The 15,986-nt window shown below is 43.0% G+C and overlaps 1 protein-coding gene across 1 annotated transcript in view; it reads right to left on the minus strand.

Annotated features, from left to right (window-relative positions):
* Window positions 1–9,652, minus strand: part of FBLN5 (fibulin 5) — a 73,016-nt gene extending 63,364 nt beyond the window's left edge. The window contains exons 1-2 of the mRNA XM_042460583.1: window positions 9,579–9,652; window positions 2,753–2,805 (exon numbers count right to left, since the gene is read on the minus strand). The gene's annotated coding sequence lies outside the window, so the exon portion shown is untranslated. The remainder of the gene's footprint in view (window positions 1–2,752; window positions 2,806–9,578) is intronic.
* Between the last annotated feature and the right edge of the window lie 6,334 nt (window positions 9,653–15,986).

Here is a 15,986-nt window from a genome sequence, read left to right on the forward strand (position 1 = left end):
CGTTAACAGAAGCACAAGTATTAAGATGCCCTCTTCAGGAATTCTGTTTGAATGCATGAGGCTAGCCTCACTGACTTGACAACACCTGCTGGTCACAAATCCCTGCCTGATGCCTGGTCAGCTCAGTGTGAAGGGAGCTTCCCTGTTTGTACAAGAGGTGTTCCCAGCAGAGGAAAGTAAACCTGCTTACAGGGTTCCCATAGCCATTGGGAAAAAAATCCCTCACATATAGAAGAGACTTCCTTAAGAGTGAAGCAGTTCACAAGCTGGTAGGTTGTGTGGCTGCTGCACAAAGTAACATCAACAGAGAAAGCCTGGCCCTGCATATTCCTGCTGATTCCTCAATTCCTACACGATTCCTACATGAAAGGTACCAATTCTCCAAACAGAATTTAGCGACTGTTATGTCACATCTGATGTACTGTGTCTTACGTCACATCTGGTGTACTGTGTCCATCTCTGCAGCAGAAGCTGGATGGCCTCTGGAAGGCCATCAGCCAAGGATCCTGGAGCTGCATGCTGTATTCTAGCTCCTGCACTGACCTCCAGTTCTAAAATTCTGACTGTCCTGCAATTCTGACATCCTGAATATGAAACACTAGGCACTTCCATTAGTAAAACCTATTATCCCATTTAGTTGGGTTAAGCCTAAGTTTACTCTTGTGATTAAGTGTGCATCTATGAAACTAAAAGAAGAATCACTGAAGAATTATCCCACATAGTTTGAGCCATCAAATGACTCACACTGGGTTTTTGAAAGGCTGCCAGCATTTTGGTGTTCTGTTAACTGTTGTATGGTGTTTAGAGAAAAAGAAGGGAATGGAAGTTTGTAAAAATGCAAATTTAAACATATGTTGTAGGCTTTAAAAGAATGTTGCTAAATCTTGCTAACATTCAGTATAATTCAAAAGACCAGGTGGCCCAACTGAAGTGATGGCTTCTGTTTCTTTAAATTCCATTCTGCATCTTCTGGCAGAGTATTAGAGGATCTTGCTGCGTAAACATGAGGTCTTTCAAATACCACCTTCTTTTCTGTCTCTTTCCCATATTACACCAACATTTCCCCTATGTTGTCTGGGCACATGTATGCATCTACATTGTAGAAGAAATTTTCAGGAATATAGCAACATATCCAAATTACACTGTAGAATTCTCTTCCTATATTAACATGTGTCCAATAAAACAGGCTGTTTTGTTCAAAATGCTCTTCAATCCAGTTAGTAATAGTTTTGTCATATTTAAAACAATTTCATATCTCATTCTGTGAGCTTACTATTGTAGCTGCTATATCTTGCATTTGGACTCTTTCTTTGTACAGTTTTTTTTAAGAAAGGATAACTCTCAAAGTTTAATATGTAACAGAAATAAAACTATTGGGGCCGTTATATTTTCTGTATGTCTTCCTTTCATCTATAGGCAGGACATCATTTAAGAAAAGTAAAGAAGCAGTCCGCCATTTAATTTCAATTATTGCAGAATAGTAGTTATATTTCTAGTTACTGTATATCATAGATTCCAGTTAAATCAAGTTAAGAAACAGTCATAACACAAAGTACTTTTTTCAGAAGAAAAAATGTGATTACATCTAAAGCTAGGAATAGAGAACTCTGTTTATAATGATTTTGGTCAGCTTGTCATTAGTTTTTATTTAATAAATAAATACATAAATAGGTTTGCTGAAAAATTTGTACTCGTTTTCTCTCCACATATCCCTTAATATATACCTGACTTGTGTACTCTTTAACCTACTATAGGCACTTATGCAAGCAATTCCCCTAATATAATGCATTTTGGTGTATTACATTTACAAATGCATATTTTTGTGTGTGCACCTGCAGACCCTCTTGGGGTGAAGGTGGAAGAATTTCAGCCAACTGAGCAGTGGCATCACTAGGGGATGTGTGGAGTGAGGACTGCACAGGGTGACACCTGGTTAGGCTCTCCTTCCGCTGTGGGATGTGCATACAATGCTTCTGCTGGCACTCATCCCTTTTCTTCTGCCCTCACTCTCTTGGTCAAGGAAGACAGGGCAACAGAGGAGGGGTGAGTACATGCACATCTGCCCCACCACCTGCCACAGGACCTTAGCTGGTCTTGGCAGGCAGCTGGGGCACAGGGCATGTTGCTGTCACCTCCACCCCCCAGCAACTCCAGGTGCCCACACCTGGTGACACCAACACTGGGAATACCATTGCATTTGAGGGCCTTCCAAGGATGTTAACCAAGAAGTGAAGCAAAAGTCTTTAAGAGCTTTGTATGTGCTGGAGTATTTGTTGTTGTTGTTGTTGTTTTTAATTCAAAACATTTCCTCTCAAATGGGCCACACTTTCCCCGCCCCTGCATTAGCATAATCTTAATCTTATTCTATTTGAATCTTATGTTTCCTGCTATGTCTCTCTGCCAGCCCACAGTACGGATATACAAAATAGAAAAGGGGGGGAAGAATTCCAAAAGGAGTCTTGCAGCACCTTTAAGATTAACTGATTACTTCAACATAAGCATTCATGGTCTATGACCCGGGCATGTCTCCGTAATGGGAAAATCTATTTTACCTTCAGGTTACACTGACTGCAGCTATGACAGGTTGTTCTATAACAAACTGAAGTGATTTGAACACACCCTAATCTAATAAATTGCAATATGTGTGACCACATGGAAGTGGCCATGCAGATTTTTCTTCCCCTGTCCCTCCCATGCATGCAAAGGTATATAATTTATGCATGTGGAAAACTAGTTCTATATTTCTCTCACCGTGTCACCCCATGATTTACGAGGCAGCAACCACCATCAAAATGGTCACTATCCGTAATAAGAACAAAAATTTTATCAATGAAATATCTTATATGGAACTGTTAACCAACCATGGATAAGTCAAAACATAGCAAAATGGTGGCCTCAACCCAAGCCAAGGTGCATAGTTGCCAAAATCAGCCACGTTATTTTGACACACAAAGCAAAGGAATCCAACAGGCATCTCTCCTGATTGATGCTACCAGGTCAAGAAGAATTGTTTCACTCTTTTACATCCTGCTATTTTTCTGCAGAGCTAGCATAGTGTAATGCTTTGAGTGTTACTGGGAGACCAGGGCTTGAATCCCTGCTCAGTCATGGGAACTCATTGGGTGCGGCAAGTCACATTCTCTCAACCTCAGAGAAAGGTAAAAGCAAACCCCCTCTGAACAAATTATGCCAAGAATACCCTGTGATAGGATCACCGTAGGGTCACTATAAGTTAAAATGACTTAAAGGCAGACAACACACATATGTTTTTCTGTTCAACATCCCCCCCCAGCGTCCTTCATTCCCAAAGGGAAATGACAGATACCTATATTCTTCCCCCCCCCCTAACTTTCTAGATGTTAATATGGCTGATTAATCAGAAATAGCTATGGGGATGAGGTTAAACAGCCCATCATCTTTCAGTTGAAACTCTCTGATTATAAAAGAAAGCAATTTTTAAAGAGAAAGATACATCTAGGCTCATACACTATAAACCGATGCCAATTCCCTTCGCTCCGTGTGGTAATTGATTCCAAAAGGTCCATGTTTCCCACTGTGAAACTGGATCTTTCATTATCCCCTTGTAATTGCTTTTTTTTTTTTGCATGATTGTCATCCCCACTAGTTTGCACCGCTTTAAAATGCATGTCAATCATTTGTGCATCATCAGTGACATAATTGGATAGAAGATGTGATTCACTGGTCTGCACCTACATAACTAGAAAGCTGGGCCAAAGCTAACAAAATGAAATTCAACACGGAGAAATGTAAGGTACTACGCACTTAGGGCGGAAAAATGAAATGCACAGATATAGGATGGGGGAGACACCTGGCTGAATGAAACTACGTGTGAAAGGGATCGGGGAGTCCAAGTAGACCACAAGTTAACAAAGTCAACAGTGCGATGCGGCAGCTAAAAAGGCCAATGCAATTTTAGGTGCATCAATAAAATGTGTCGAGATCAAGAGAAGTAACAGTGCCCATATCTGCTCGGTCAGCCCCCACCTGGAATATTGTGTCCAGTTCTGGACACACAATCCAAAAAGGACATTGAGAAACTGGAATTGTCCAAGGAGGGCGACTAAAATGGTGAAGCATCTGGAAACCATGTCCTATGAGGAACGACTTAGGGAGCTGGGTATGTTTAGCCTGAGAAAAGAAGGTTAAAGGTGCTATGATAGCCCTGTTTAAAATTGAAGGGATGTCTATTGAGGAGGGAGCAAGCTTGTTTTCTGCTGCTCCAGAGACAGACCCAAAGCAATGGATGCAAGCTGAAGGAAAAGAGATCCACCTCAACATTAGGAGGAACTTCCTGACAGTATGGGCTATTCGACATTGGAACAAACCCCTCGAAGTGTAGTGGAATCTCCTTCCTTAGAGGTCTTCAAACAGAGGCTGGATGGCCATCTGTCAGGGATGCTTTGATTGAAGTCCCTGCATGGCAGGAGGTTGGACTGGATGGCCCTTGTGGTCTCTTCCAACTCTATGATTCTATGATTCTAGTGAGGCAAGTAGTGCCAAAACCAATGAATCACGTCTCTATCAATTTTATTTTCAAAATTGATAGAAATGCGATTCAGCATTCTATATCATTCCATCTTCTATCAATTTTATTTTAAAAAGAACATGCATCCATAAGTTACACCACAAGACACAAGGCAGTGCTGAGAGGGTGGAAAATCTACCAAAAACTGAGGAGGGATGGTAAACACCCCTCTCATTAGTCCCTCCCCTTCAGAATGATGCAATTCAGATCTGACATTCCCACTTGTTGAACAAACTTCGGAATTGATCTTTTCAAAAGAACCGCTAAGAAATTAGTGTCTGGAAAAATCAGGGTTTTTGTTTGCCTTGCTTTATCACGACAGGAATTGATCAAAAGTAGGATCGAAACCAGTTTCAAATGGGAATGACTGTCATCTAAACCAATCAGTGATTCACTATAATCATAGGGGAACGCACCCCAAGATGCCTTTTGTTTCTAGTTTGGCCCCTCTGAATTGGAACTACCCCATATTTCATTATGGTTTACTTTGGAATATGTAAACTTAGCTGGCTTCGTTTGAGAATGTATGATGTTGGAACCACCTTAGGATGTGTTTAGAACTGCAGCATGCCAACAGTTATATCCCCAGAAAAAAAGAGCATCGTAGCGTTCACAGAGACCACTGCACAAGAAGAGTGAGGAGTCTGGCTACTTGCAACCACAGTGATGTCCCACGCCCCCACCACAGTGATTTCGATTAAACATTAAAGCAATGAAACAATAAGACAATATAACCATACAATTATACCATTTATCTAACACTCATACTTCCTTGTTTTAATCTTTAGTACATTACAAAAAAAAAAAAAAAAAAAAAAAACAATTAGGAGAGAACTTCCTGACGGTAAGAGCTGTGTGACAGTGGAACACAGTCCTTCGGAGAATGATTTAAATAGAGGCTGGATGGCAATCTGTCGGGTGTGCTTTGATTGAGAGTTCCTGCATGGCAGGGATGGAACTGGATAGTCATTGGGGTCTCTTCCAACTCTATGAGTCTATGATTTTGTGTTCTATGATTCTATGATGATCTCTTCAAAAGGAAAATCATATATGTGTTTCTAAAGTCTAGTCAATCACTTGGAATCAGGAACTTTTGAAAGTTATGCTTAAAATATAGATTTCACTACAATCTGGAAAGCAAAGGTTAAAGACTTGAGCCACAGCATCTGTGGCTGGCATTTTCAGAGAATGCTCTGAAGATGCCAGCCACAGATGATAGCAAAGCGTCAGGAAGAAACTCTTCTAGAACATGGCCACATAGCCTGAAAAACCCACAAAAAACTATGAATGCCAGCCATAAAAGCCTTCGATTATCTCAATGAGATTTGGGGTTGGTCTGGATGACCCCTCAGGATTCCTTCCAACTCTTTAATTTTTGATAGTAGTAGCGGTTGGGAAATTTGGGTGCAATGCATTGCTTCTGTGGCTTGGAGCAGTGCCATTTTGGGACAGACCGAATTACTGGAGCAAGAAGTTAGAGTGACTGGTGGTGGAGGAGGAGCAGTGGCAAAATGGAGCTTTCAAATCTGAGATTTTCCTTAAGGTTTGGGAGCTTAGCCAGGACTTGGCTGGCAGGTTGGAGCTTCTCTGCTGCTCCTGCTTTCCTTCATTGGACAGTGAACAGGAGAAACAATGTCTGCGGGTGAGGCGGGATACCTGAAGCTCTATGGGGAAGACATGTCTCTAGGGAAGGAGGGGTAGAAGTATTCAGTGTTGATTCTTGGAAAGAGTCATTCACCTTGGAGTGGCTCCTATAGTTAAAAAAAAATCTCCTTTTCTCTGTCTATGGGTCTAAAGAGACTGTCTTGAAGCTCTGGCATGGGGGCGTCATCAGGGCGTAGCATTTTGACACCACATGCCCTGATGCCAGCATCACGCCGCACACTCAGCCACATGGCACAGGGCACTAGGGTTGTGTTGTCACCCAAGAGGAAAGCGGGTGGTAGCCCAAAAAAGGTTGGGACCACTATTCTAATTTATCCATTCATAATTGACATAAATGATTCTGGCCAACATCAATATAATATTGTTTAGTGATCTATTTTTCAGGTAAGCAGGTTTTATACATGATCAGACAGAATCCATCAATATGTTCCTCTATGCTAGTCCCTATTTATTTCTCTCTCTCTCCCCCCCCCCCCCCCCCAAGAGCCAGGTAGTTCAACAAATTTTGCAAGACAACTCATGGGTTGTATCCAGAAGGATTTAGCTATTATGCCTATTAAAGAGATTACAGAGCAATTACACTGTTCTCTGTGACAGGAGAAAGACTAACCACTTCATAATCTAATTTGATATGTTTTTAGGGAGATCTTCACTTTTAGAAAACTTTTACTATTTCCACTTTCATAGTTTTCATTTCCCAGTTTCTAAGTAGATGCTAACAAAATGTTTGTTTGATTTGCATATATTTAGAAGAGGAAGACAAATCTGTTTACAGTTCTGACAGTAACTTCTCAAATCATTCAGAACAAGTCCAAGAAATAAGGCACAGAAAAAAAATAAGCAAATCTCTCAGTCATTGATTGCACCACAGAGATGTTGCTTTGCTTGGCAGAAAATGAGAATCGTTCCCTAGAGCCGTTGCTCTAGAATCCAACACATTATATTTTGAAGTCCTGCAACATCCACCATGCATCATGTTGTCTATAAATCTCCTAAAAAGCTTTCTGAAGAGCTAGCACAATTTCAACAGTGCAATGGTACAACTACTGGCCTCCCCAAATATGAATTCTGTCTTCCTATGAAAATCTCCTTCAGTCCCCACATTTCTAGCACTGCAGTAACGTAAAATTTCAGTTGAGCACTTAGAAATACTGGCTGAGATCCTATATTGGTAACTACATTCAACAGTGCCTATCTCTTAAATCAAGCAGCACTCTGATTGGGGCACTGGGAAAGACTACTGCACTGCTCTCCCAGTTGTGGGGTATTATTGAGACAGTCAGCTGGATTGACCCTTCAGAGTCTTGCCACAGCTGCTTCTTTCAATGTGCCCTTTGACCAGGAGAAAACTGCAGTCAGCATTATCCTGTGCTTTGATCAGCTGTGCCTTGGTTTTCAGGGTGATGCTAGGGTGATTGACCCTAAATATGAATCCCAAAAGGTTTGAGATCATAAGTGCAGCTTGTGATCTCATAAATACTGAACAGGATGCCATCCACACTTTAGACATCCAAAGTCCACTTTAGGCAGGCAGAGGGACCAAGGGAGTTCGAACATAGCCAACATAATTTCAAGTGTGAACAAATTTTTACTGTCTCATTTTCTACTCTAAAGTGTAGAGTCACAGCAAGGATCAAGCATTGCAAAACAGCAAATGTAGGCTTGGTGCTCAGCCTATACCCAACAGCTGCAGCTGTGGCCACTCCTGAATCCTCAGCAAGCATACCTATATGACACATCTGTTTGCAAAGCAAACATTGAAGTTCCTGATGTGCTCAGATATATGATGTGACCCAGTCACTGCTTGGAAATGTTACTTTTGCACCACAATTCTCATAATCACTAGCCAGTTAATCCAAAAAGGATTTTTTCCAGCCCTGTTGGATCATGTGTAGGGTTTCATCTAGTCCAACATCTTCTTTCCAACAATTGCCAGCCAAATATTGGGAATTTCAAAAGTTAGGACGTAAAGGCAACATCCCGCCCCTCACCCTGCTTTTCGACTTCCAAATTATATTAGGAGGTGTATGGCCACAATATGAAGGCTCTATTTAGTCATTATGGCTATTAGCCACCCATAAACCTATACTTCTGAAGTGTGGGCAGTACTATTTTCAAAGTCCTGCTGCTAGGTCCATTTGTACTGCCAACTGACATTAGGTGCAGGGGAAAGGCAGTTTTCAGAGGCACCAGTCACAGCAAATGAGCAAGCAGGCAGTTAATAACTGCAAATTTAAGTCTTATAATCTTAAGTTTTCTCAGCCTCTACTGAAACAAATGTCATTACCAGACTGACATCTTCTAGTGCTACTAATTACATGGCAGCCTGTTTTATGTTTCCTACCTCAATATAATATTTTCTGGTAAAAGAAAAAAAATGGAATGAAGGGAAACCACAAGAAGGTCATCACCTGGACACTTCCATAGCTGTAAAATTCACATATAAAATTCCATATTCAAGGTAGGATGGATGGCAAGATTTTGACCTGAAGCACCCAAAGGCTACTTTCATATAACTATATATATTATTTTTTCCCTTTGTATTTTCCCCCATATTCTTTTCTTTGTTTTCTCTCCTGTTCAAAATTTCAACTGTAAGTTCCTTCTGGCAGGGATCTGTTTTGCATATCATACTCTGTTTGCTGAAGAGAAGGGACACTTGTGGACTTGTAAGTGTTGAATGGCAACACCCATCATCGCCTCCCATTGGAAATGTTGGCTAAGACTGATGGGATTTGCAGTCCTACAACATCTACCAAGCCACATATTTCCCACCCCTGACCTACAGCAGTGGTGAAAAAAGTCAACAAATGTTTGTACTTTCTCACAGACTTTTTCCTATTTGGTTTAAAATATGTTTCCCAGTTTGCAAAACAATAGAGGAATTTCCTTTCATATGAGTTAATCTGCAGTCACTTCTTCAGGACACATACTCTCAAGGAGAATGGAGCATAATAGGCACAACACATGATGGATGAATACACTTTCTAGCTAAAGAAGCTAGAAACCTAGCTAATAGTTGAAACTGTTAATTAAATTAAATTAAAACCAAAAGAGCAAAAATGTATCACAATCATTCCCAAGTTTTCAGCCTGAAAATAATGAACTGCTAATGCTCATTTCAGCAGAAAAAGTTTCAAAGTCTCTGAAAGTTTCTGAAGCTACAAAGGGCGGAAAACAGTGCAAAGAATATGTTATTTCTATATGGTAGATCATAAAATAATGCAACCACATCCACTCTCCCTGCTTGTTCCTTTACAGCCAACATGAGCAAGTGTGATGGGATGAGCAACCTCAGGGACTGACAGGAACTTGCACTCAGCAAACAGGTTAGAGGGGGGAACAGAATTTAGAGCATTCACCTACCTTTTCAGTCCTATCATGTCCAAAACTGATGAAGAAAGCTGAGAGAGAGAAATAGTGTCTGAACAGCTGGATAGCCAAAAGCAGATCTGTACCTTAAATCTTTTGCTAGAACTTCAGTCCTACCATCATTTTTATTCCAGAGAATGAAAGACCAAATCATAGAGAAACAGAGGGAGACAGACAGAAAAAGAGGGAGAGAAAAAGAGAGAGGGGGAGAGAGAGAGAAGGGGAAGGAAGGAGGAGGGGAGGGAGGAGGGGAGAAGAGGGAAGGGAGAAGGAGAGATCTGCTCCTCCTCAGACACTGGAGAGAATACAGCAAAAAAGCACCTGGTTTTGCTTAGTTCTCTTCTGTAATTCAGCATTAAACCAATTGGAGGAGGAATGTTAAAAATGAACACTTCATTTTCTAAGTATGTTAAACAATGCAAATGGGAGGCCTCAGTCTGGGGACAGCTGGTTTCGATTAGAGCACTCACCAACTGGCTAGACTCCCCACAACACTCTTGAGGAGCTTGCCAGGATTCAAACACACACACAACACACACACTCCACAATTTGAAGGGAAGCTTTTCCTGTTGCAAATGCAACACAGGAGTGTGCTGGAAAGGGAGATAGTCCTGGCACTGGATAGACAGAAATCATTCTGTCAAGAAACTGCCAGACAAGTACAATAATGTACGTACAAATGCCAGGGTCCCATACCCTTCAACGTTTCACAGACGAAAACCGGGATGCTTGTGACCAAGTAATGTTAGAGCATGATCAAGATGGCAAAAGCAATTAATGTGAAAGAAGACACAAACTAGGAAAGGCTGCAGCAGTTTGCTTTTACCTGAGTCTACTGAGAAGTGCAACATTTTCCCTCTTCTTCTCCTCTCCTGCTCTTCTGAGTTAATTTAAGTGCAAACTACTTTTGCATTCTGAACTCAGTTTGTAGCTATTGAAGAAAGCCAAGGAAAAGTGGGGAGGAGGAGTAAGAAAATTGAATATTGTAAAAACAGCTGGAAAAATGAGATGACAAAAGAATAATCAGGACTTTCTCTGCCAAACTAGGACAGTTGAATGTCAAAGATTTTCTTGCTTACATCTTGTTACTCTGTCCACTCATTGTTGTAACCATTTATTTTTGATGGCATACATTGATGTGAAGATGAGCCATTGATTAATAAGGAGTGCAACTTCATAGCAATCAATACAACCAGAATTATATATGACTTTTTAAAAATGCATTAAAATTTAAATAAGGCACAAAGGAACAAATTTAACTCTTGCAATGTTGGCATCCCACATCTTGGAATTCCTCTGCCCCTAAGTTCACATTTCTGATATATGTCAGGGTAAAACCTTGCCAAGAAAACCTCATGATAAGTTCACCATAAGGTCACCATAAGTCAGGAATGACTTGAAGGCATACGACACACATACACAGGTATAACACATCTGTATCCACACTCTCAGTTCATCCTGCTGTATTTTGGGACAATACCACTGATGAAGTTTGGAACTGAGTATATGACATTTGTGAGAGCTAGCGTGGCTTTGAACATTAGACTATGACTCTAGAACTGGAATCCCCACTTGGCCATGAAAACTCACTGGGTGCCCTTGGGCAAAGTCACACTCTCTGAGCCTCAGAGGAAAGAAATAGAAAACCCCTTTTGAACAAATCTTGCCCAGAAAATCCTGTGATAGATTCATATTAGGATCGCCATAAGTCAGAAATGACTTGAAGGCACAGAACAACAGCAACAACAACTTCACATTGCAGTGAAGGCTGCAATTTGCCAAGATGGAAGGTTATGGTCAGGACTTATAAAGCCCTATACAGTTTAAGTCAAGACTATCTGAATGACTGTATCTCCCTATATGAACCTTCCAGAGTCCTAAGATCTGTAGGGGAGGACTTTCTCTTGGTCCCACCACTATTACAGGCTCACTTGGTCAGGACATGAGAGAAAGCCTTCTCAGTGGCTGCCCCCACTCTCCCTTCTGTGAGACCTCAGCTGGTCTCCCTCCCTGGTTTCCTTTTGCCAGTCAGCAAAGTCTTTTTTGTTCAAACAATGTTTTAATGTGTAATGGCTCACAGGTAGGGATGCCATATCCTGCCTGCAGGCGGGACAATCCCGCTTTTGGCGGTGCTGGCCCGATCCCAGTCCGGTTTCCCACCAAAAGCGGGACTGCCCCGCCCACAGCCACCTCCACCCCCGCGTGCGCCTTCTTTGTGGCCGCTGCAGCTCATGCAGCCAGCTGGCCACCCACCTCCACATTCGCCTCCTCCTCTGCCTCCTCCTTCTCATCCGCAGGGGCCTGCTGGGTCCCACTGCCGCCGCTGGCACCAGCAGGGCCTGCACGTGGCCGCTCCTGCGGCCTTTGCGCTGCACTGTACGCAGTGTGTGCAGTGCATAGCACGCCACCGCCGAGGCCGCCGATGCTAAAGCCTTTCGCGCAGGCCGGCGGCTTCCTGTAGCCCTGCGTGCGCCTGCAGGACTGTGCGCAGGGCTAAATAGGAGGAGTTTCTCCTCCTGGGGCTGGCTGGCTAATGGCTGCTGGCAGGGGGCGGGCTGTTGGAGCTCCACTCTGCCCCCATTGGCCAGTCAGCCTCAAGAGGAGGAGCTCCTCCTCTGGTCCCCTCATGGGCCGGGCCGGGCCCAGCGAAGAGGAGGAGGAGGAAGGAAGAGGAGGAAGAGGGAGGAGGAAGAAGAAGAAGAGTAGCAGGAGGAGGAGAAAGAGGGAGGAGGAGGAGGAGGAAGAAGAGGAGGAAGAAGAGGGAGGAAGAGCAGCAGGAGGAGGAAGAGGAGGAGAAGGAGGAGGAAGAGGGAGGAAGAGGAGAAGGAAGAAGAAGAGTAGCAGAAGGAGGAAGAGGAAGAGGGAGGAAGAGTAGCAGGAAGAGGAAGAGGAGGAAGAATCATAGAATCATAGGCCTGTTACAGACTGCCAAAATAAAGCTGCTTCGGGTCTCTTTGGAGGTATGCTTAGGGTTGCCATAAGTCAGAACCTCTAAACCGGGACAAATGTAGGACAAATGTAGGGCACATTTTTATAAAAATGGAGGACACGTGAAAAAATTTGATGATTTTTTTAAAATGTTAATATAAATGCATGTTTCTTAGGCATCATCAAAATGGAGGACATTTTGGCATTATTCCTAGACAGATGACAGAAATGTACTTCCCTTTCTGGCCAAACCACCCCCCTCCATTCCAAAACATACACGACACACGTTTGGGCATTTCACATGGCTTTACTTAACATGGCCTCTTGCATATTTCAGAGGCTTATTCCATAACCAAACCCCTTGGGTTTAACACTTAGCATGGTTTAACATGGCTATGCATATTGAACATGTCAAGGTGGTTTCACAAGTGGATTTGCCATTTCAGGTTTCTTGCACCAACTGTACTTCTCAGAAGTGTGTATTTGGTCAAGGGACTTTGGTTTTTCTTCACTGTGCATGAGTTTGTAAAACTCAGAGCAACTTACATTGGTCATGCCTCTGAGGCTTGCTGATATCATCACCATCACCATCATTGTCACAAAAAGGCAGACTAGTGTTAGCATTAAAAGCACAAAAAATGCACCAATCTGGATTAGATATCATTCATTGGAAATAAAAGTCCACAGAATATTAGCACTGAACCAAAGGCATTCGCTTATGCAACTGCAAACTACATGTCCCACTCCCAAGCACGGTTAGCATTGGAAAGACAACAGGCAGTCCCTTGTGCACTGCAAATATTATGTCCACTCCCAAGCACGCGGTTTAGCATTTGGAAAGACACAACAGGCAGTCCTTTTATGCAAACGAAACTATATGTCCCACTTCCCAAGGCATTCTTAGAAAATTCCCACCTTTCCACTTCCTTTCGCCTTGCTCCCTTGACAGCTCCCCCCAAAAACCCACTCACCTCTTCTTTCCCCAGGTATGTCTCAACTAACTGTATTTTGTGGCTCAGATCTTTGCACAGTCTTTTCTTCTTCTTCATGGGGCAAAGCCCTGAGAAGCCTGGACCCCCTGAAAGAAGGAGGGGGGCTTAGGAGGGGTAGAGAGGGGGTAAATAGATAGAGGGTTTGATAATAGAAGGGTGTTAAATAAGGGGGTTAGAGAAAGGGGGCTAGGGCAGGGTTGCCATAAGTCAGAAAAGAGTTGGGCAGACAACAACAGCAACAAAAAGAGGAGGGGGGAGAAAAAAGAAGGGGAAGGAGAAAGAGAAAAAGGAGCAGAAAGAAGAAGAATAGGAACAAAAAAAGATAAAAAGAAGAGGAGGAAGAGGGGAAGAAAAGGAAAAGGAATTAGATAGAGGGGATTTTTTAAATATGGGTTTAGAGAAAGGGGGGCTGAGGCAGCATTGTATGCTATAAGTCCGAAAGGAGGTTGGGCACACAACAGCAACACAAACAACAACAAAAACAACAGGAGAAGGAAGGGGGAGGAGGAGAAAACAAGAACGGGGGGAAGGGGAAAGAAGAAGACATAGGACCAAAAAAAGATTTTAAAAAGAAGAGGAGGAGGAGAGGAATCGGGAGAGTGCAAGAAAAATAAGAGGATGGAAGAGGGGACGGAAACGAATATAAGCGAAAAGCGGGGAAAAGAAATATAAGGGGGAAAAGAAGAAAAGAAAAACAGGGAAAGACTCCATCCGAAGAGGAGGAGGGGAAAGAGGAAGATCAAGAGGGGACGAAAACATAAGAGGATGAGAAGAAAAAGAAAAAAAAAGGTGAAGACAAAGAAGAGGGGGAGGAGGGAAAGAGGAGAAGAGAAAGAGGTGGAAGAAAAATTTAAGAGGAGGAGAAAGAAAAGAAAAAAGGAAGAAAAGAAGAAGAGGAGGAGGGGGAGGAGGAAAAGTAGGAAGAGAAAGGGGAAAAAAAGACGGAAGAAGCTTGCTTGCAACTCCCTCTCCAGGCTCCCGCATTGGGTCTGCTTGAGGCTTGAAGAGGGGAAACTACTCCTCTTCGGTCTGGCTGGACAGTGGGAAAGGGACTGGGCTGGGTGCGGGCTGTCCAGACATTGGCCAGGCATGCACTGTATCAGGAAGAGTATCCTGGTCAGCCCTAGCGCGCGGCTCACAAGAGCGTGCAGTGCAGCCAAAAGAGGGCACCAGGGGAGGAGTTGCCAGCGGGGCCGGGCCGGCAGTCGCATGCGAAGGCCAGCGGCGTTGGCGGCGCGCAACACATGCCCGTGTATGGCTGCACAGTTCGCACACGCGCACAAGTGCAACACCAGCAGCCACACAGCAACCATCTCATGTGGGCCAGCAGCAGCTACAGCTGCAGAGTGGTTCTTTGGTTTGCTGCTGCAGATAGCGGCTGCAGCAACAGAGCCCAAGTCAACCCGAGGCAAAACCCGGGGCAAGGCCAAAATTCGGGGCGGGACGTTCAAACCCGCCAAAAAAACGGATTGTCCCAAACCCTATGCATCACATAGAGACGCTCACAACAGGAGTGGGAACATTAGTCTGTGACTTTCTCCAGCACAGGGAGATGGGGAGTAGCAGAACACCACACACATCAATCGCAGTGGCTGCTGACCCAGTAGTGGGGATGGAGGGGTTGGGCCAGGATGCTTTATTGTAGCCATGTTAAATACAGTAGTTATGTAGCCAAATAGTTACATAGACGATTCCAGCCCTGCGACACTGAAACACACACACAACTCTGTATTTGCTCTTAAATTCAGAATATTAAAGTTTCCACATTTTTCTGCATTTCTATGTATAGAACAGTAAGCTCTAGGAAACAACAATATTGAAGTATAAAAACAAGCATCTGGAAATGAACTGATCGTTGATGGACTGATTCAGCCCTTGCAATAAAATAAAATGATTTATCCCACTTGGTCATATAGTGAAGTACATATAAAATGAACAGTCAGGTGTGCTCCCTTTACGCCTGACTACCCTCACATATAAATAAAACTCAAGATGCCTCTTACAACAAAGTCATGTTTTCCCCTTAAAATTATTGGTCCTTGTGGTTAATTTTGTAACTGGCATGCCATAACATCTAACCATAATTTATGGAAAATTTTGCTTGTCAAAACAGTAAAATAAATAGCTCTGCATTTTCACTCCTAATTGATGATAACGCTAGGTGACTCAAGCCTCAAATATAAAGGAACACCATGCTTAGTGTGGTCTTTTGAAAAGTTGCTTAAACAAAAAACTTTAAAAAACAAATACTTCTGCTTAACAAATGCAGACTAAGTCAGTGAGGCACAAATAGGGGAGAAATGTGGGATGCTGAAGTAGTAGAAAACTTGAAAAATGAATGGAATATTGGCGCGTTACAGACAGGCATATAGGGACTTTCAGGACGTCCCATGGTTTAAAAAGGCGTCACTTCTTGACGCCCCCAAGCCTAATACGTCCTGAGGATGTCAACGATGGCGTGCCCCTCACATGGGACCGCCATG

The sequence above is a fragment of the Sceloporus undulatus genome, chromosome 1 (genome assembly GCF_019175285.1).
Source record: "Sceloporus undulatus isolate JIND9_A2432 ecotype Alabama chromosome 1, SceUnd_v1.1, whole genome shotgun sequence".
NCBI classification, from domain to species: Eukaryota; Metazoa; Chordata; class Lepidosauria; order Squamata; family Phrynosomatidae; genus Sceloporus; species Sceloporus undulatus.